Consider the following 21,539-nt stretch of genomic DNA (forward strand, 5'->3'; position numbering starts at 1 on the left):
TGTCATGCAACTGTAGTCACTGGTGGGAAAGAGATAATAAATAATAGCTAATAAGGAGTACTCCATGGATAAATAAAAATGCTGGCATAGCAAAGGAGTGGGTAGTTATTTTACACTGGGTGTCAGGAAAGGCTTCTCTGAGACTGCGGGTTAAGAAGATGGGAAAAGCAAGGAGCTAGACACAAGGTCCTGCAGAAGCCTTCTCGGCTAAAGTCTTTGGGACTCTACTCAGTATAGCCTTCAACTACATTCCAGCTTCTACTCTCTACCTCCTTCAAGTGCCCTGCTCTCTAGTCACACTCAACCACTACTAGCTTCTCAAATATGCCATGCTTTCTCTTATACTCTATCTCCACACCTGTTATTTCGCCTTATGAAATGGCCTCTGCTTATTCATCTACCAAACTTTAAGACTCTGATCAAAGTTCTGTGAAGGCAGAGGTTCAGTATCTCCAGGATCCAGAGCAGTATCTGTTGACACAGTATTAAGGACTCACTTCAATACCTCCCCCTTTGTGGTACTCTTATTAATGCAGTTGCATTTTTATATGCCAAGGACACCCATCTGATCAAGTTCTTGGAAAGCATTCTTGAATTTGCAGTGCTGACCACAATGTATGATTTATAGTAATAGGTGCTTAGTAACTATCAGACAAATGACTAAGCCAACTGAATCATATTTTTCATTCTATTGTAGCTATTCTTTTTCTCCCTTAAGACACAAGAAGCAGAAATTCTATTGTAACTATTCCTGTATTTAACATTTTACAGTTAGGAATTATGTCTCATTCATCTATCACACACTGAATCTAACACTGGGCTTCTACAATACATATATTCTACACATGTATACCAGGTTATTGAACTAAACTTAATCTGTAGGACACTTTAATTTTCAAAGTCACTTTGTAAATGATAACACCAACAGGAATATCCTCTGTTCTGTTTCCACCTTAACCATGAAGAGATTATTCCTTAATCACATCAAGGATTTTAGTTCCCCCAGGCCAGTATTTACTGGAAGGCCAGGCACCTGGTTAAGGGACTGGTCTTCTAACTGAACATTAAAGTCAACTATTATGGTTTGTGTTTGGATGTCCCCTCCAAAGTCTCAAGCAGTTATAGGAGTGGGACTTTCTAAGGCAGCTAAGTCTAGTGTTTGTGATTAGTTTGTTGGCCAGCTCGGAGACTGGTGGTATGAGTGCTGTACCTACCCGGGGTGGGCAGCCAGCATACAATATAAGGGAGGGAAAGAGGCATGCTTTTCCCTTTGCCTTTTCTGCTCTTGTTGTTTGCAGCCACCATGAATGTCTGCCCCTATGCCATGGCACTCTGCCTTGGAGCCAGATGATTGTAGACTGAAACCTCGTTAACTGCGGACTTAATAAACTTTCCCTTCCTTTATTTTGGGTGTTGGTTATTTTATCCCAGCAACGAGAAAAGTAATCAACAAATTAACCAGTAACTAAAGCTGGATTTAGCATTCCAGATAGGTAAAACAGTAAAAGATGATTGCCAAACTCAACTTAGAAACATGCTAGTTCTTATGGTTTCTAATCAACTGAACAGATTTCTTGTTATGTTAGAAAAAGTTCTATTATACCATAGCTGTAAACAATACAAATTCCCTTAATGATATCATGCTGACTTTCACATACTATGAATTGCTTATTTATATACGTAATTTTCTAGTAGCTCTTTTCAGTTAAATGTCCAGTATACTGATCTGAGATTGAGGCCTAATTTGATAAGTCTATTTTGCACTAAATAACCTATAAAATAGCACTAATCAAATAGGCTAATGAGACAAAGTTGCCTAAGCACAGTAACTGTTAAAAAAGGTCAACATTCACAATTTAATGATTTAACTATGAATCATGTTTAAGAAGCTGTTTCCATTTATTTTTATCAGCAATGGTCATTAATTTTACCTAAGCTTAAATTTTGCGTAAACTATATGATCATTATTCAAATTAGCGTTTTTTTTTTTTTAATTGTAGTGACAGGAAAGTTTTCAGTATCAAACATTCATTCATCCTACAGACAACAGGCTATATGCTTCATTTGGAAACGCCACACTTTTACTGGAAAAGCTCATTATATACATTGCGTGTTATAAAGGTTCTTTGCTTCTCTTCATCCTCCTCCCTAAGAGTCTTTCGAGATCTATGAGAGCTTGCAATTTAAAGGAAAATAAGGAAATTTAAATAAACCAAATAAATTGTGTAGCAGGACAACATTTATTTATTTTGATACTGGGATTAAACTGAGGGCCAAATGCACTAACACGTCCACCTCTGTAACAAAAACTTTTAAAACACAAATAATTCAGAAATAAACTGGGATAAAAACTGGATTTATTTCAACTACTCATGTTTATTTTTATGACCACTAAAAAGAACAATTTTAAATTACGTTATCTCAAAATCCTTACAATTTAAAGTTGGTAAAAAAAAATTAAAACCTTTGGAAATGTCTGTTAATGTTTTAGTCTCACTGTACAGTAACAATTTATCAACATCTAGTTGTATATAAATGGTGTACATTCTCTTCTAAACAATGAAGGCCTGTCATAAGTAAACTCTTTAAGATTTCATTGAAGGGCAGGCTTCATGGCCTACAAAATGTGCAATCATATAGGGCTAGGTCCTGCATTTGGATTACTGATACATTATCACTAACTTGAACCTTTAATAGGTTTTTATTTATTATTGTTTTGGCCTTTTAGGGAGTTGTTTTGTGTTTTATTTTGTTCTGTGGGAGTACTATAGATAAAACCCAGGGCCTCTGTGGTGAGCTATGTCCTGTACCTTTTTTTGTATGTCATAAAGCATTGTACATATACTCACTTCTCTTTATTGTGGTAGGTTTACTAATTTGCTTTAGGAAGGCTTTATTCTGTTTACTGCAAAGATCTTATGAAAAAGAGTGTGTGTATTTGGACTGACAATGCCCCTTCAAAGGATAGTATTATCTACAGCCACAGCACGGACCTACATTTCCTGTGTCTTGAAGAAGGAAAAGAAGTAAAAGATGTAGTCAGCTTTCCTCCTTTGTCATTCTCATAAGCAAACTTTACTCCTTTAGCGAGGATCCTTATTATTGTACCAATCACACTATATTATTTATTTAGTGAAATTAAACATCACCTATATATAATACTTTTAGTTCCAAGAATTTTGAATAAGGAAGGGTTACTTAATCTACACATCTGCCTTCTTCACAAAACTGTGAGCTCCTTGAGGCTGACAGGTGATGAGGAATGGGAAGTTTATTCTAAGACCTAAGTGTGAAAGGCTTTCCCAGAGGGATGGAGAACTGCAGTGTCAGAAGGTAAGAGCTGCATGGGAGAGAGAGTACAAGTACTCTGAAAGCTACTGCCTAGCAAGATTCAAGGCCAAGTATTTTCATGAGGTCTCTTTCAAAGAGTTGTGTGACCGAAAAAACACTCAACATCAAGTTCAATGGAGCTTTGAGATGTGATTTTAAAAAGGTGAATATTCAAAATGTTTAAAGAATATATTATAGGGCTGGGGATTTAGCTCAGCGGCATAAGCACCTGCCTTGCAATTAGGCGGTCATGAGTTTGATCCCCGGTAGCAATAAAAAAAAAAAAGAATATATTATAGTAAAAGATACACTGCCATTAGCCTTTCCCTTAACGTACTCCTGCTTCAACTTTAAATACACTTACCACTTCGTGAAGCAGTTCTGAAAATCCTCTTATATGAGAATCTTTGTGTTTTCAAGGCTGCCTTGATGTCCAGACTCAAAAACATTTACCTTTCATGTTCATTTTGACTGTGGGGAAGAGCCAGATACAGTAAAAAAAGAAGATGAAAACACACTGCAATGTTTTTACGAGTCTACCTTTCTGTTAGACGACACTCAGCAGCAATATCACTGAATTTTTTAATCATACCTCATGAAGACACTTTATAGGAAAATGAGTTTATATTTTGAAATGATTGTGTGTGATCATACTGTATATCTCTACACATGGATACAAAGTAGAAAACTTTTTATAAAGTACCAAGTCTAGGTGACCATCTCCCCAATCTCCCCACTTTTCTCACCCCTTAGAAATCCTTCTTCCCTAACACACTTCAACAAATAGATAGTTCAATTTTATAATGAAACTCTAAAACTCATTAATATTCAAGGGCAGAGAATGTTCAGAAATGAGGGAAGAGCATAAAAGTAACCTGGCTGACTTGATTCACATTTAAAGTCTTGCACATTTTTTTCCAGGAGTAATTTTATTTTTACTATTCTACAGTACATCATCAGATCTAGTCTGTGTGGGCTTATCTGCCTGTTTCCACTCTCTTGTCTGAATAGACTCACTGCCTTGTCCTCCCATTCAAGTTTCTGAAGAAAAGTTTTTTCCCGTTTAGGGCTTAGATAAACCCCTACTAGCCGAGTGTAAAAGCTTCTTCATGTTTGTCTCTTTTCTGACATAATCTACTTTAACCTCTATACTTAACACCTAATGTCCTGAGTTCTCCCAAAGCTCTCTCGTCAGTACTCTCCCTTCCCAAAACATACATACCCCAGCTTCTTCATTTTCAAAATGCATTCCAAATTTAACTTTAAAAAAGTGTCTTCCAGCAAGTCATACCTAATTAGTTCGATTTCTTTCCCCTCTAATTAAATTATCAAATCTTTTCATAGAATTCTAATGCAACAAATATTTCAGGCACTTCTCATCAGACAGAGAAAGATCTGTGATCTCCACTGTGAAGAAACAATGTGGAGAATAAATGACTAGAATGAAACAACTACTTTTCGCTGTATACTTTTCGGCACTGACAGGATATTTTACCATATAAGCATATTACTATTTCTATTTTCTTTAAAAACTCACATTATTTAATAATGCAAAATATATCTTACTGTCCTACTCTTCCACCAGTATTTTTATATAGAAATATATTGACATCAGATGAGGAGAATGGAGCTTTCCTAAACTCACAACTGTTTTAGTTGTTTAATTTTGGATGGAAAATAGATGGCATCTTATTGGCACAGATTTATGGTCACATTACTTCTGTTGAGAAGAAAATTCTGAAGGTCTTTCGAAGCCATGGCCTCTCCAAGAGAAGCAACTCAAGCATTTCCAGGCTCCCAGATGAAGACATGGCTGAATTAGTCACTGCCATATCCCACCAGTCTCAGAGTCTTATGAGGAAACAAAACAGGTCAGCATCTCTGTGGGTTTAAGAATGCCAGAGGAAACCCAATTCTCTACACCCTGAGCAGAATGGATCAGTTCAAATCCTTTTAGGTATTATGTTATGATTTTTTTTATCATGTATGAGTGGATGACACAGGATATTTTGTCATGTATGAATATGACATAGGATATTTCCATCTGATTGCAACAACATGTTGTAATAATTAAATTTGAACTGAAGATTAGCCAAAATCGCTACTTTAGGCCCCACCCCAAAATGTTTTCGTTATATTGAGAGTGATCATTTAAATGCTACCCCAACCTTCCCCAATGAGCTGATTTCAGCAATGGATCTGCCACAGTCTTCTCCACTTTCAATCCTATTACAAGCTTCCCTTTAAAGGCTAGTCCTCTACAGCCTCAATGCTGGTCATCTATCTTGTCTCAGGGCTCCACCTCCCTATATATACCTTAAACATAGACTTTAGTGCTGGAAGTAGTGGTGCACACCTGTAATCTAAACTCTTGGGAGGCTAAAGCGGAAAGACTGAATTTTGAGGCCAGCCTAAGATTACACAATGTGTTCAACAAAGTAAGACTGTCAAAAAACAACATAAAAAAGCACTTCGGCCAAAACTGAGCCCGGACATAAAATATCTCCCCAGTCTCCTGACTATTTGGTACTTAGATTCTCTCACTCCTGCCAAACTGCCCCCAGATTATCTGTTCTATGACCTGATCAAGCTTTTAGTTTCAAGTACTTGCATACAACTTAGAAGTCATATAAACCATCATAATTATGTACTTTTTCACTCACACACACACAAACACACCCTCTCACATATCACTCAAGTCACTTCTTTTCAGCCTACAATCTCTAACCCCGAGCAAGTCCCGTTACTCACTTTGTCTGCCTTAACTTCCAAGATGTTAACACACCAGTAAAAGGTTAACACCACACTCACTGGCTGAGGCTGAGTCCACTATAAACGTACGGCAACTAACTAGATGAAACCCTTACAATTCTCTAAAACTCCTCCCCTGCATTCCCTTTCTAACCTTCCCTCACATACACCTCTCAGGTTCTCCAACAGTATATAATCCCAGCTGTAACCACAGAGCAATTCTACATCACAAAATACAAGTTCCTTTCACTTCATTTTACATTTCCCCTTGCTTCCTCTCTCTCTGAGTCCTCCTTTCCAAGGATAACATCCTTTACTTGTATATTTAATTACATTCCTTTCTATAATTTTGGATTCCTTGTTCTATAAATTATTCCTGTTTTCTTCTTCAGACTCACGAACTGACTCCACCAGCTCTTTCTTTAGAGTTATCTTTCAGGATGCCAAACTGCAGAAATAAGTGTTTTGCCCCTTCTAGCTCCCAAAACAAGTTTGTGAAATATTAATTTCAGAAATTTCAGAATTAACTGAATTACCAACATTTAAAAAATCAGGATATTTCACCTGAAAAATCAAGGCTTTTCCTTCTCTGGTAAAACAAAATCCTCTACCACAAGTGAACATACTCAAACAATGTTCTCTCCTACCAAGCCTTCCAGCAGCACTAAAAACCAGGCCATCAGCCAAGACGGCTTTTCCATTTTCTTCTCATCTCCTCTTCCCCTTATACCAAAGGCTCTTCAACCACACTGACCTTTCAGTTCTTGAGACAGAATGAACCTTGTTCTGCTACATGGCCTCCGCACATACCATTCTTTTTGCTGGGAATCTTCTCACCCTCACTTACTAAAATCTTTTTGATTTCTGCAACTCTGCTGAAATGTCATTTCTCTATTACTTAGTGTTAAGGCTTGTGTCTAGATCTACCCAAAGCTTCATGTGGTCACAGGGGGTGCTTATTGAGAGGTGGCTAAATCTAAAAGAGTGACTGATTCATGGCTCAATGCTGGGATTATGGCTGTGTGATTATTAAATCAGTCCACCAGTCCCAGTAGCCTTGACATAAAAGGGTCAGAACAATGCTTGCTTTTGCTGTCTTCCATACCATGAACTGTTGTCCCTCTGCCATGTACCACCCTGCTTTGGAGCCAGTGGCTTATTGACCCTTTAACTCTGAGTGTCCAACATTTTGTCTCAGCAATGAGAGAAAAGAAACCAAGACCCTTACTTACTTGCTCTAACTGTTCCTGCTTCATTACATTGTTTATGTCCAACGAGATAGAAAATGTGACTGTTTCTTTCATTCTATATTCACAGTACCTGGCACACAGTACATATCCAATAAACACTTGCTCAGTGAGGATTTAAACATTTCCGTCTTCTAAGTCCCAAACCGTTAAGAACCTCCACCACTTATTCCTTCTATAGCCTTCTCTGTCACTCTGTATTTTTGCTATCTCAATGTTGATGACACGTACCCAAATCTCCAGTCAGGCATGGTGGCATATGCCTATAATCTCTTGGGAAGCTGGGGCAGAAGGACTGCTGTGAGTTCAAGGTCAACGTGGGCTACATGGTAAATTCAGGGCCAGCCTGAATTACACAGGGAGACCTTGTCCCAAAAAAAAAAAAAAAATCTCCAGACAAGACACACCCATTATTATCAAATTCATTTGGTTATTTTCCATTGTTTTTAGTTTGACATCCACTCAGACAGAAAGTGATTGAATTCTTTTATTTTCCCTTGCCTACAACAAAAACACCTGACTCCACCCTAAAAATGTACCTGTATGTTCCTGCCTACAGTCACCTGGATTAGTGGCTTAGCATCATTTTTTTTAGCTCTAATCCTCTGAAATAAAAATGTACTAACCAAGTACATCCAAGCTTAATTCTGATAACAACATCAAACAATAAAATACTCTCATCAAAACCCTTCAACAGCTCCCTAAGGTTTTCAAACATCTATATTCTGCTTGGTATTCAAAGCCTCTCTGAATCTTGCCCAACTACCCTAGCAAGGCAGTCTAGTTTGGTGGTTAAAAGCATAAGCTCAGCTGGGCATGGTGGCACACACCTGTAATCCCAGCACTCAGTAGGTTAAGGCAGGCAGATCACTGTGAGTTCGAGGCCAGTCTGGGCTACACAGTGAGTCCATGGCCAATCTGAACTACACAGCAAGACCCTGTCTCAAACAAACAAACCAACAAAACCATGAGCTATACAGTTAGACTGCCATTCTAAATGCAGACACGAGGACAGGTGCAGATCCTAGTTTCACCACTTAATTGTTCCATGCATGCCATTTAATCTTGTTATTAAAAACAAATTACAGAAGTTATTTTAATTTTAATTTATATTAAATTAAAGGGCATCTAAAATAAAGTGTGGCATGTGGCAAATGCTATCATGTTGTTTTACTTATGTCTTACAGCCCTATCGCCAGTCATCAAAAGCCTACATTCCAATCTTTCTGAATCAAATCGCTACTGACCTGATGCTCTTTTAACCCTCTGTTCTGAGGCAAAAGTCCACCACCAGGTAAGGACCAGCTGATAAACTGTCAGAGCTGTATGCCCTCTCCTAAGTTAAAAGTATTTCCAGTCAAAAGCTTCTGCCACAAAAGGACCTTTCTCTCTAGGAATGTCTACACATCTCATACACTGAAATGCCCCAAAGGTTGCTCATCAAAGAATTTCCAGCCCTGTTCAAAGATCTCCAGTGTACAATTATCCATCTTCTTCTTCCATGTTCTCATTCCCCTCCCAAGCTGCAGATCACACATCATCTTACCATTTTCTATCCCCTGTGGCAAGCTGTTTCTATTCTCTTATGTTGCTAGTCTAGATAAAACTTTAAAACTCTCAGGGTTGTGCTCCCTACAACAGTCCTATTACTTCTCTCTGTGTTCCATTTGGATGAAGGCACTTAATTAAAATTAATCCTGCACTCCAAATATTAACAGAATATGGACTTCCACCTTGGGCTTTACTACTTATGAGAATACTGTCCTCCTGGCATTTTACTACCCTTTCCATGCAGAGGAGCAGGTATTAGTAAACACTTTATTGATGACTAATTCCTAAGAACAGAAAAATGAGAACTTCACCATTACCAGAAATTTTCCCACAGGGGTCAATCTGAAGCAAACAATAAATTACAAACATAATCTGTAATTTCCAAAGAATAATCTAACAATTTAGTATGGGACTCTAAAATCCGTGCAAACTACTTCACTATTCAAACGGAAAAATAGTTATGATTTCTGAAGTCACAAAAATATAGCAAGAAGTAAAACAACTAAATCTAATGAGCAAGGGCATAGTAGTGCACTCCTATAATCCCAGCACTCAGGAGGCTGAGACAGTAGGATCTTGCGAGTTCGAGAATGGCCTGGGCTAATAGTGAGATCCTGTCTCAAAATTTAACAGACAAACAAAAATAAGTAAATAAATCTAATGAACAGTCTTCAAGTCACTTAATGACTTACTACAAATGTTTTGTTTATACTGTAGCCAATACTGTCAAGCAAAAGAAAACATCTCAGAAGGCTATGCCTAGATATCACTACAGAACCAAAATAATCGTGTGTTCTCTACTATTAGATGAATCACAATACCTTGAAAGGCCTTTTTTTGTGTGTGGTGGTGGTGGTGGTACCAGGTAAGGAATCTAAGGGGTGGTGTCTCACTAAGCTGCCCAGGCAAGATTTGACCTTGCACTACTCCTGCCTTAATCTCCCTAAGTAGTGAGGTTCTTGCAAGAATTATTTTATAAGAACTTACAAGAATTCTAAAAATTAAAGAAGAAACAGATCACGTAAAATCAAAAACGTAGTGAATATTCATTATTGTGCCTACATCTGCATTAAGAACAAACCAAAACAGCTTCCTTTTTTTTTAAAGAATAATGGTTTCACACAGAAGATATCCCTATAAAGATACAAGAAAAGCAGCAGAAATGTTAAATTAGATGGCTAATTGTGGATTTATAATTTCAAAAAAGAACCTCCCTTTAGGCTGTGTTAGTCAAAGTGTAGTCCTAGACAAAAAACTAGTTCCTACTCCATGATAAGTGAAATAGAGAAATTTGGAGTAAACATTTAGAAACTTTAATAGCAATCTGACAGAGAAATTTTATATCTACTGAATCTAATAATTTTTAAAAATGGATGTTGGGGCTGGGGATTTAGCTCAGCGGCATAAGCACCTGCCTTGCAAGCAGGCAGTCGTGAGTTCGATCCCCAGTACCGATAAAAAGGAAAAAGACAAAAAAAAAATGGATGTTATAGCTTTTAAATATTTTATCTATATTAGGAAAAATCAGTCTATGAAAGATGGAAATGTTAGAATTATCCCTCCAAGAGTATTTATTTCTGAGACAATGAAGTGGATGTATTTTTTTCTCATTACTTCCAATAAATACAACAAAAAACCTGGACATTACATATAAAACAAAAGTAAGACTGAGGGGAAAACTGTAAGAATAAAGACTGGTCACAAGCACTAGGGCCACCCAAAGAATAGCATAATGGTGAACTCCGCAGGATTTATTTTTGCCTCACATATTCCAGATCTGGAGAAGCCAACAACCTGTAAACTCTACTGGGCACAAACAAAAAGGTCCTTAAGATCTTGTTTTCTTTAGTCAAAGGACCGGCAAAGAAACATGCTAGCAAAATAACATTTTTAAAGAAGAAACCACTCTATCTCCAAACACCACCACAGGAAAAAACTACAGTCCTATCCCAATTTCCACCAACAAAGGTCAAGTGGGCAGCCTAGGCATCACATACTCACCATCTGTAACATGATGCCAAGCCTCTCCACACCAAAGTAGTGCTCCAGTAGGCCAAGCAGGGTGCCCAAGCTATTATCCATCAGCTAGTAACAAGGTATGCTTCCACACCTCTCCCTGGATATCCTGGGTCTCTATCTCCTGGGTCAATGGAGCCCAAATGGGGAATCTGTGCTTCTGATTCCTCCTAGCGATAAGGCAGCACCCACTGTTCTGTCCCACCTCCCTGTTCTGCTGGAGTTGGGGAAGGAAGGGGGCTGCAAAACAAGAGGCTTAAGTAACATTCAGAATCTCACAGCATAATATCAAAATGTCTAAGTTTTGATTTTTAAAAATTATTTATCATAACAAGAGCCAGGATGAGCTCAGACTGAATTAAAAAGACATTAGTAGATGTTAACTCTCAGATGGCAGCAATTTTAGAATTATCTGACAATTCTAAAGCTCCATGATAGAAAATCAACACTTACAAGCATATTCAAAAATAAATTTAAAACCTAGGCAAGTAAGTAGAAGATACAAAGAAGAACCAAATGCAACTGTATATACCAAAATACAGTAAAGTTTAGTGGGTAGACACAACAGCATACTGGAAGGGTCAGAGAACATGCAACAGAACATAGAACAGTATAGGGTACTTAATCTGAACAACAGAAAAACTAAAAAGAACTGGACAAAACTTCAGAACCTGAGAAACTATAAATGATCTAATGTTCGAGTCATCAAAAGTCATGAAAAGAGACAAGAAAAACAGACAGCTGAAAAACAGAAGGAAATAATGGTGAAAACTTGCCAAATTCTCTAAGTCATAAACCCTCAAATTCAGGAAGCTAAATTAATCCCAAACAGGATAAACCCCAAGCAGTTGATACTGAGGTAAAATAAACTTCAGAAAACAAATTTTTAAAAAGATAAAAGAGAATAAAAACTCTCAGAAAAATGATATCTTAACTATAGAGAAAAAATAATTTGTATAACAGAGATTGCATCTAAATGCATGGAGGGCAGAAAAAAGTTGTACAATAATTTTCAAGGGCTGAGAGACAAAGAACTATCAGCATAGAACCCTAGACTCAAAGAAAACTGAAGGGGAAATCAAGACATTCTCGTACAAAGGAAACTAAAAGAATACTGCACAGGACACCTACCTTAAAATAATGGCTAAAGAAAGTTGTCAAAACAGGAAATTATAAAGGAAGAAATCTTGAAAAATCAAGAAAGAACACAGTGGGTCAGTGACATAACTCAGCAGCACAAGCACCTGCCTGGCAAGTGCAAGGTCCCGAGGTTGATTCCCAGTACAAATAAAACACCACAGTAAGTACAACTATGAGTAAATATAATAGGCTTAGAGTAAATACAGTAGGCTTTCTTCTCCTTTTGAGTTTTCTAATTTATGTTTCACTGTGGAAGTTAAAATCGTAACACAGCCTGATACGATTCTAATTAATGTAACAGAAATAACAATCACAAAAGGAAAGTAAAGGAATCTAAAAGGAAGTAAGGTCAAGCATGATGGCGTACAACTGCCCTGAATTCAATCCCAACACTGAGGGGCGGGGGAATGAAAAAATTCAATGGCATTCTCAACCAACAGAGAAACCCTACCCCAGGGATCAAGTTCCTTCCACCTCGATGTTACTTCACATTCCTTTTCTACTTCTCTTTCAGAGCCCTTCGTTCTTTTCAAGGATAATATCATCTACTTACAAATTTAATTATATCCCTTTCTATAGTTCTTAATTCCTTTCTCTATAAACTCTTCCTCTTGACTTAACACTCACAAACTGACTGCACCAGCTCTTTCCTTGGAGGTAACTTCCAGGATGCCAACCTGCAGTTTTACTCCTTTTCTCCTCCAAGAAGTGTTTAATTACCAACATTAAATGCCCAAAGCACACATACCAAAACCGATTGTATTCTGTGCCAAAAACCAAATCTCAACAAATTTACTTACATTCATTTAAATTTATGTTTGTTTTTATTGTCATTTTAAGATAGGGTATTGCTGTGCAGTTCAGACGGGCCTTCAGTTCACTTTGTAGCCCAAGTTGGTCTCGAACTTGCAATAATCCTCCTGCCTCAGCCTGCTAAGTGCTGGGAAGACAAGTGTGCATCACCATGCCCAGCTTCAACAAATTTAAAATAGCTGAGATCATTCAGAGTATGTCCTCCAACCATAATAGAATCAAACTAGAAACCAGAAACTGAAAGATGAAAGGAAAATATCCAAATACTTCTAACACAATACATTTCAAAATAATCCTTAAGTAAAATAGGAAGTCTCAAGGGAAATAAAATATACACTAAATTGAATGAAAATAAAAATACAAAATATTACATTTTTGGGATATAGCTAAAGCAGTGCTGAGAGGGAAATTTATAGTGTTAAATGCCCTCATGAATATAAACGCAAAACTTTTTAATAAAATAGTAGTAAACAGAATTCAGGAATATATACAAAAAATCACTTACTATTCAAAAATCAATATATTTTACCATGTCAAGAAGAAAAACTGTGGGGCTTGGGGTGTACTCAGGGGTAGAGAGTGAGATTAGCATGTAGGTATAAAGGAGTACAAGGATGTGAATTTGATCCTCAGTACCAAAAAGAAAAAAGGAAAGAAGAAAAGAGGAGAGGAGGAGCCACAACATACCAGTTTGATCCACAAAAACAGCAGACACAATTCAGCATCCACTCATCAAAACTCTCAAAGACCGGGGTGGAGATTTAGCTCAGCAGCATAAGCACCTGCCTTGCAAGCAGGTGGTCGTGAGTTCGATCCCTGGTATCAATATTAAAAAAAAAAAAAAAAAAAAAAAAAACTCGCAAAGACCAGGAAATAGGGAGCTAAATAGTAGTAAACAGTCCTAGCATCAACTGTGTAGATCTTTCATAAGTGGGAAGGAGGGTGATCCTAGGAAGAGAAGAAATAAAGGCATTGCACTAGAAATAAGCACAGTGCCTCTGGAAAAGAAGAATGTGTGAGTGTGTGAGTCTGTGCATATGTTGTGCAATAACAGAAATACAGGGTGACTAAAGAAGTCCCTAAACCCAGAGTACATAAGTTCAAATGCCTTAAAAGCTTCCTCACCAATCCAGCCAATCAAAAGCACCAGCTCACTAAAAAAACTGATGGACAAGTTAAAGAGGAATACTACTTAGCCAGTAAAACGAATGGGCTACTAAAAGACTAAATCTCAGAAACATTCAGCTGAGCTTTTAAAAAACATCATGTAACTATGTAAAATTCTAGACAAAAAGCAGACCAGGGGTTATGATTGAAACTTGTGAGGTTTGGCTACCTGCCAAAAGGAAGCAACAGAATTGGGGACAGGGGCATGATGTAAATGCTTTATTTTTTTTTTTTTTTCCTGTCTTTTTGAGACTGGGTCTTGCTACACAGTTCAGGCTGGCCTTGAACTCACTTTGTTGATTCGTATCTTAAGTTATACCAGATTATACATGTAACTCAAGTTCACAAAACATTTTTAAAAAGCAGCTCTTTTCCAAACCTATTCCACATCCCCACCACTACTTTCCACTATCCAGTCTCTCCAACATCATTTTTTTGTAAAGGGTGGGGGGAGTCCCCAAAGCCCCATATGTGGCCTGTTAGGAACCAGGGCCCCACAACAAAAGGCTAGTGAGGGAAGTTTCATCTATATTTACAGCCCTCTCCACATCTCTACCATTACCACTTGAATTCTGCTTCCTGTCAAGTCAGCAAACATTAGAGTCTAGTAGTGGAACAAATCTTTGTGTGAATTACACACATTAGGCATCTAGGTTGCTCTCTGAATCATCTCAAAACCATACATTGGCATAATCACTCATTAAGTATGAACTGACTTAACAAACAGTAAGATCCACATCTAGTTCTATTCTATGCTCACTCCTTCCTCTATTCTCTTTCACATCCTTTGTCTTGGTCCCTTTTTGACCTACTGTCTCTTTCATCTGGTCTCTCCTCTTTCCTACATCAGCCCATATCTTAACTCATTACAAAAATAAAACTCCAGTTTATTTTAAAACAGTGGTACACAACTGCAATGTTGTAACACTTCTGAATCTCAACCAATTAGAAACAGTATCCAAGAAATCTGTTACTAAAAACAAAGTGCTAATGTTATATGTTGTTACCCAAGAATAACTGATGTATGGGTCACATAAACAAAAGCAGAAATGCAGTTACTCCTTTGTGGCCTTACTTTCCTGAGTATGAGAGAGCCTTTTCCCTGAACTTGCTGAACATGGCTAGGCTTCACAGTACAATCCTGAAGTCCGTCCCAGCACTTGGGGGAGAGGACAGAGTCTTTTGGCAGAATGATCACTTGGGGCCGGGAGTAGAGACCAGCGCAGGCTATGCAGTGCAACCCTCTCAATAAAAGAAGAAGAAGAAAAAAAAAAAAAAAAAAAAAAAAAAAACCAGGACAGTACTCCAGACCAACAAAATTATGAAAAACAAGACTGAAAAAAATGTCACAGACCAAAGCCTAAAGACACACGATGCCTAAATACCTTGTGGTACCTTCGAATGGATCCTGGAATAAAAGACTATTAATAGAAAAACTGGAGAAGGGCTGGGGATTTAGCTCAGCAGCATAAGCGCCGGCCTTGCAAGCAGACAGTCGTGAGTTCAATCCCCGGTACTGATAAAAAGGAAAAAGACAAAAAAAAAAAAAAAAAAAAAGAAAAGAAAAAGAAAAACTGGAGAAATCTAAATAAAGTCTGGAATTTTAGTTTTAAAAAAACTTGTATGAAGCACTAACATATGATTAAGATTCACATTTCTTATTCTTCTTTTAAGTAGGTAAAGAGACAGAGACAGCAAGAGAGCGATGGGGGGGGGGGGGGATTCCGGGAGCAAAATGCCTATCCGGTGGCTAGGGTTTCCAGCCGAAAAGCTCCAAACAGATCATCTTCACCGTGACACTCGGCCCATCATCTCACCTGATGCCATGTAACTGGGATTAAGAACCCAGTTTTAATTATCCCAGTCACTCATTCATATTCTCAGCATTTATTGAGTGCCTACTGCTTACCAGGCACTAGGGACACATGAGCTAGAACAGAAAGCCACAATGCCAATTCTCATAAAGCGTAAACTCTCTGTTGAGGAAGCTGGACACCTAACAAGTATTTGCAAAAATAAGGAGAGCTCTACATTTTACAGTCTGCTCTTTAAAAAAAAAAACAGTACCAAACGAACTATCAGAACACCCATTAAAACCAGTTATCACTGGCACTGTGAACAAAGGCTTCTCAGATTTCAAAGTACACTCAACCTAGAATCCAGTGAAAGAAGCTCCTAATTCAGTCTTGTACGTTGCAGCCCGAGATTCTGCATCTCTTCCAGACTCCCAGGTGACAAGGAGTGAAGCTTGTCCAAGAACCATACCAGAAAAAGTAAAGCTCTGAAGTACAAAGAAACACCCCAAACTATCACCGTAAAATACAAGCGCCACAAAGGCAAGGTCACTGTACTCTCTTAATTACCAAAGCACTCCCAAAACTTAAAACCTAGACAGACAGCATCTGATTAATGCGTGACAAATAAACAAAGGGATACAAGATATGGACCAGTGCTGCGCTACTGTAGCCACCTGGCACACTTGGCTACTGAACACTTGAAATGTAGCTAGTGATTTAATAGTTTTAAATTTAACTTTAATTTAAATAACCACATGTGGTCAGTAGCTATCACTGGACGTAGACACAGTCTAGGTCTATGGCGTAAAAACCACTGGACTAATAGTTGGTTAGCTCAGTGGCTTTGAGAACGAGGTCAAGGTCACAACTTTGGGGGTGGGAAGGAGAGGGTCGGCAAGCCAAGTTGACCAGGTAAAAGTGGCAATGACAATGCAAACCATTCCAATTCTCAGGAAATCTTTAAATGGGCACTGTATCGATTATGAGCGAGTGAATGACATCTCATTCATTCATTCTTACAGGAAGGGCTGCCCCATTACCCAGAGCCCGCTACTTTCCTTGCACAGACCTCTGCGGATTCAGGGCCGGGTCCTCGCTGCGGGCGGCGGGCCGAGGAGCCCCCGCCCCCAGCAGCCTGCGCGTCCACCCCTCCCCCGTCGCGCCCGCCCGCCCGCGAGGGTCAGCCTGGTACCGCAGCTCCAAGTACCGGACGGCCGGACCCAGAAGCCATATTTAGCTATATTTTTGTCCATAAAACAAACTTCCGTCTTCTGAAAGAAAAACGGTTCTAACTCAATGTCAAACTAGGACGGAAACTCGCTGCTTGCCGCAGCTGCCAACAGGAGATGCCGCGCGTCCCTCGGCCCCGGAGTCCCTGACCCAGACCCGCGCCCCGGCCCGCGGCAGCGCGGCCACAAAGGGACGCGGGACGCGGCCGCAGCCGGGCCTCGCCTCCCGCGCCGGCCCCGCGCCAGCGCCAGCGGCCGCGGCCCCGGACAGCGGCGCGGGCGGACACTCACCTCGCTGCGCGCGCGGCGGCGGCGGCGGCGGCGGGCGCTCCTCCGGGCCGGCCCGGGCGGTCGCGGCGCGGTCCCGCGGGCCGCAGCGCGGGCGCTACTCTCGGGCCGCCGTCCGCCGCGCCGCCTCCTCGGCCACTGCCGGCGGCTCCCCCGGCGGGCGGGCGGGCCCGGCGCGGGCCCCGCCTCCGTCGCGCCCGCCCCCGCCTCTGCGCCGGGCCTCCCGGCTGGGCGCGCTAGTCCGGGCCGTCCCGCATGCCGCGCCGCTGCCACGCGCTCGGGGCCTCAGCGCGGCGGGCCGGGGCCGGGGCCGGGGCCGGGGCCGGGCCGGGCCGGGCCGCCCGCAGGCCGTCGCTCGGCGGGTCCTCACGGCGCGGCGTGCTCGGCGGCGCGGGGCGCGTGCGGCTGCGCGGGGGCGGGGGCGGGGGCGCGCTCGCCCTGCCTCGGCCCCTCCCCTGCGGCGAGCCCACCGAGCGCCGCCTGCGGGCCTCGGGCGGGCGGTTCCGGCGCCTTCCCGGCCGCCTGCGGCTCCGTGCGGCCTGGGCCGAGCGAGTCCCTTCCCCAGACCGTGTACGGACAAAGAGGCTGCCAGGGGGCGAAGCAGCACTCGGGCCGCTTCACGTCGAGCCCGGCGCGGGGCGAGAGAAAATGGAGCTGCCCTCACCGCGCCGCGGAGGCCCCGGGTCTGCCGGGCCCGCGCTCCAGGCCGCCCCTCGCTCGGGCAGAGCCACCTGTGGACCCGGACGGCGCCGGCAGCGCTTCCTCCTCGGGCCCTGCGGGTTGCGGGAGCCGGGCTGGGCCGGAAAGCGCAGCCGCACCTCAGGGACCGGAGAAGTGAAACGAGTGTCAGGAGCCCGCGGCGGCGTCGCCACCCTGCCGGGCAGCGCGCGTCCAGTGCCCGCGCCCCGCGCCTCGAAGGGTGGAAATCGGGCCTCGGTCAGTGTCTTCCCCCCTAGGCTAACCAGCCGTGTCTTTACTAAACTAAGTCGCCCGGAGGTTGCTTGCCAACCAAGAGTTAGGATGGTAAGAGGCCGTTCTATTTGTATTTCAGTGGTCCTGTGTAAATCTCTAAATGTACACTGTGCGTATAGGCCAAGAGTGTAGCTCAGTGATGCAGCGTTTTCCCACCGTGCACAAGGCCCTGGGTTCCATCCCCAGCACCACAGATAAATAAATGGGAGATAAAATTGTATAGTTGGTGTTCCCGTAACCAAAAGTTGCAAGTGAAAAATTTTACTGACGATTATCTCTGGAATTATACTGTCCTGTTTATTGATCCTGTACACCTTCCAAACAGTGTATTTGAAAATAAAAGGCTTTGTTTTAAAAGTACAGTATTTATATAATAAGATTGTTAGCCTCTTAATGTTTACAAGGAAAGTTCGTTTTGGAATAAAGATGTCTTAAAAATACTGTATACCAAAAAAAGAAACAAAAACCCTAGAGAAAAAAAGATTCAACTCTAACTAGAGAGATTTACAAAATCACGTAACAAAGTGATCCCTATCCAGAGTATATAAAGTATTCTTACAACTCAATAAAAAGACCTAATAATCCAATTAAAAAGAGAACAAAAAAGACGGTTTACGCAAGAAGATATGTAAATAATCAACAATTAATGTTCAGCATCATTAGTCACTTAAGGAAATGCAAATTAAAGCCCCCGTGGGAAAGTTCTTCACACCCACTACAATAGCTGCAATTAAAAAAAGTCGTGTTGGTGAGGAGGTGGAGAAATTAGTACCCTCATACATGGCTTATGGAAATGAAATAGTGCAGCTACTTTGGAAAACGGTTTGTCAGGTTCTTAAAACGTTATTCATGAAAGTTCCATTTGACCTAACATGTTTACTCCTAGGTATGTAGCCAAGAGAACTAAACATGTTTAGTTCATACGATTTATACATGTTCATAACAGCATTATTTGTAATAGTCAAAAATGACCAAAAAATAGTCAATCCAAATGACCAAGAAATGCTGAGTAAATAAACAATATGATGTGTGCATACAGTAAAACAAAGTACTTAGAGAACACAGAACATAAAAAAACTTCAAAAACAGGGCTGGAGGGCTGGGGATTTAGCTCAGTGGCATAAGTGCCTGCCTGGCAACCACGAGGTCATGAGTTCAATTCCCGGTTCCGAAAAAGGGCTGGGGATTTAGCTCAGTGGCATAAGTGCGTGCTTGCAAAGCAGTCGGGTGACTTCGATCCCTGGTACCAAAAAAAAGCGGGGGGGGGCAACAGATCTGGCTCAGCGACCTAAGTTCCTGCCTGGCAAGCAGGAGGTTGCAAGTTCGATCCCTAATATCAAAAAAAAAAAAAAAAAAAAAAAGAAAGAAACAAAGAAAAAGAAACTTCAAAAACAGTAATAAGCTGAGTGGAAGAAGCCAGATGCGAAGATACAAAGTGTCTAGAGATGGCAAATCTATGCATATAGTGTAAGGTGGTTGCCCCTGGCTAGGGGTAGGAAAGGAGCATGGCTGCAAAGGACACAAGAAGTATTTTTGCATTATAAAAATACTCTAAAATTAGGTTGTAGTAATGGTTGCATACCTGCAGATTTGCAAAAAATAACTGAATTAGTGCTTGAAACAAGTTTTATGGTATGTAAAATTACCTTTAATAAAACAATTTTTAAAAAATATGTCAGTGTAATGTTAAGTAGCACAAGATAAGAGTACTTTTCTAAAAATCTTGTTGTTCAGTCCATTGCCATTAAAAAAATAATAAAGGGCAAAACCTTCAAAACAAAAAGAAAAATTCTATGCTGCTTGTATTGTACAATGTAATAAAATCACTTTTCACACCTGGTGTATAACCTAGTACATTTACCTTTCAGCACCAATCTACACACTCCATTCAAGTAACGTTTCCTTCCTCTACCCACTAAAAGAACAGGAAATGGGGTAGAAAAAGGTAAGCATGTTTGAGAGGAGGAAGGAACTGGATGAACAGAGTTGAGATTTGCCAACAAAGGGCACAGACCAGGAATCCAAAGTAAAGACACTGACATAGTCTTTCCCACTGTTTTTCTCATGTCCCTTTTGTTGTATGACCAAGAACACACTGGTTTTCTTAAGTTACGCAGATATGTGTATCAGAGGGAGCACTACCTTTGAGCTTGATAGTAGTATAATTCAGATAACTTTCATGATTTAATGCATTTTTAAAGAATTTCTCATGATTTCTATTATCTTGCCATTGAAGAAATTTCTTGGTAAAAAACACACTGAAGTTGAAGTATCCCAGTGAATTAATCCATCTGCCCTGCATTGTCACTTCCCCTCACCCTGTGAAGCATACCAGAGGCAGCTGCTCCTCCCTTTGAATCAGTAACTCAGTACATTTCTTCTATAAGGCCCTCTTGAAATTGGTTGTTGTCTGAGTCTTCAACTTGTAAATAAGGCCTAGTGTATGGTACCTAACCAGCACGAAATCAAGGAAGTGGCGGTGAGGAAAGAGTCTTCGTCATGGGGAGATGTGATGATTCCCTGAGATAGAGTAAGAGGCCCAAGAGCAATTGATCCTTGTGGTAGGAGGACAAAGGAGAAGAAAAAAATAAAAGCTGGTTGCAAGAGCTGTGGGTGAAGCACCCATAGGATGGGAAGAAGGAAGAGGGTGATGGATGAAAAAGGAACAACCAAAGACAAACCCATGCAGGAGTCACATGGCATGAAGTATAACATTCAGTGATTTTTTTTTACTTTTTTGCCTTTGCCAAAGAAAGATCTGACGTGTCTACCTGGTGGCTGCAACTTGAGGAATACGGGTGTACCTTATCCTGTCATACCTCCCCTGCCCATAGCACACCATCACTCTGAATGATGCTGCACAGCTCTGAGATGCAGGAACAAGAGGGTGAAACCGAGTGAAGACAGGAGCCTGCTCATCCTTTGGGTGGTGATCGTGGGGAGGTCAGCAGTGAGGAAGGTGCCGTCCTGGGCAGAAAAAGGCAGGATGATAATCAGTCAAGAGCCTGGCAGCCTTGGATCTGGTGATCAAAGCAGAACATTTCATGCATTTGTGGGAGGCAGGACAGGTAACCCTCATGTCATTCCTTAATGACAGAGACAGGAGGAGAGAGTGAAGTAGCTTGTACAGGGCAGCTAGGCTTCCTCAAAATTTGGTTGCAACCAGAATCTTGGAATGAGTTCTGTGACCAGAATCATGGAAAGAATTAAGTTAATGAACCGAGGTACCACTGTGTCTC

At 40.9% G+C, this 21,539-nt stretch overlaps 1 protein-coding gene across 1 annotated transcript in view; it reads right to left on the reverse strand.

The window, feature by feature from the left end:
• Positions 1 to 17,471, reverse strand: part of Galnt1 (polypeptide N-acetylgalactosaminyltransferase 1) — a 111,734-nt gene extending 94,263 nt beyond the window's left edge. The window contains exon 1 of the mRNA XM_063231767.1: positions 17,332 to 17,471. The gene's annotated coding sequence lies outside the window, so the exon portion shown is untranslated. The remainder of the gene's footprint in view (positions 1 to 17,331) is intronic.
• Positions 17,472 to 21,539: the final 4,068 nt, after the last annotated feature.

Source organism: Cavia porcellus, unplaced genomic scaffold, assembly GCF_034190915.1.
Source record: "Cavia porcellus strain 051 isolate PalLab524CR breed Dunkin Hartley unplaced genomic scaffold, mCavPor4.1 scaffold_20, whole genome shotgun sequence".
In the NCBI taxonomy this organism is placed as follows: Eukaryota; Metazoa; Chordata; class Mammalia; order Rodentia; family Caviidae; genus Cavia; species Cavia porcellus.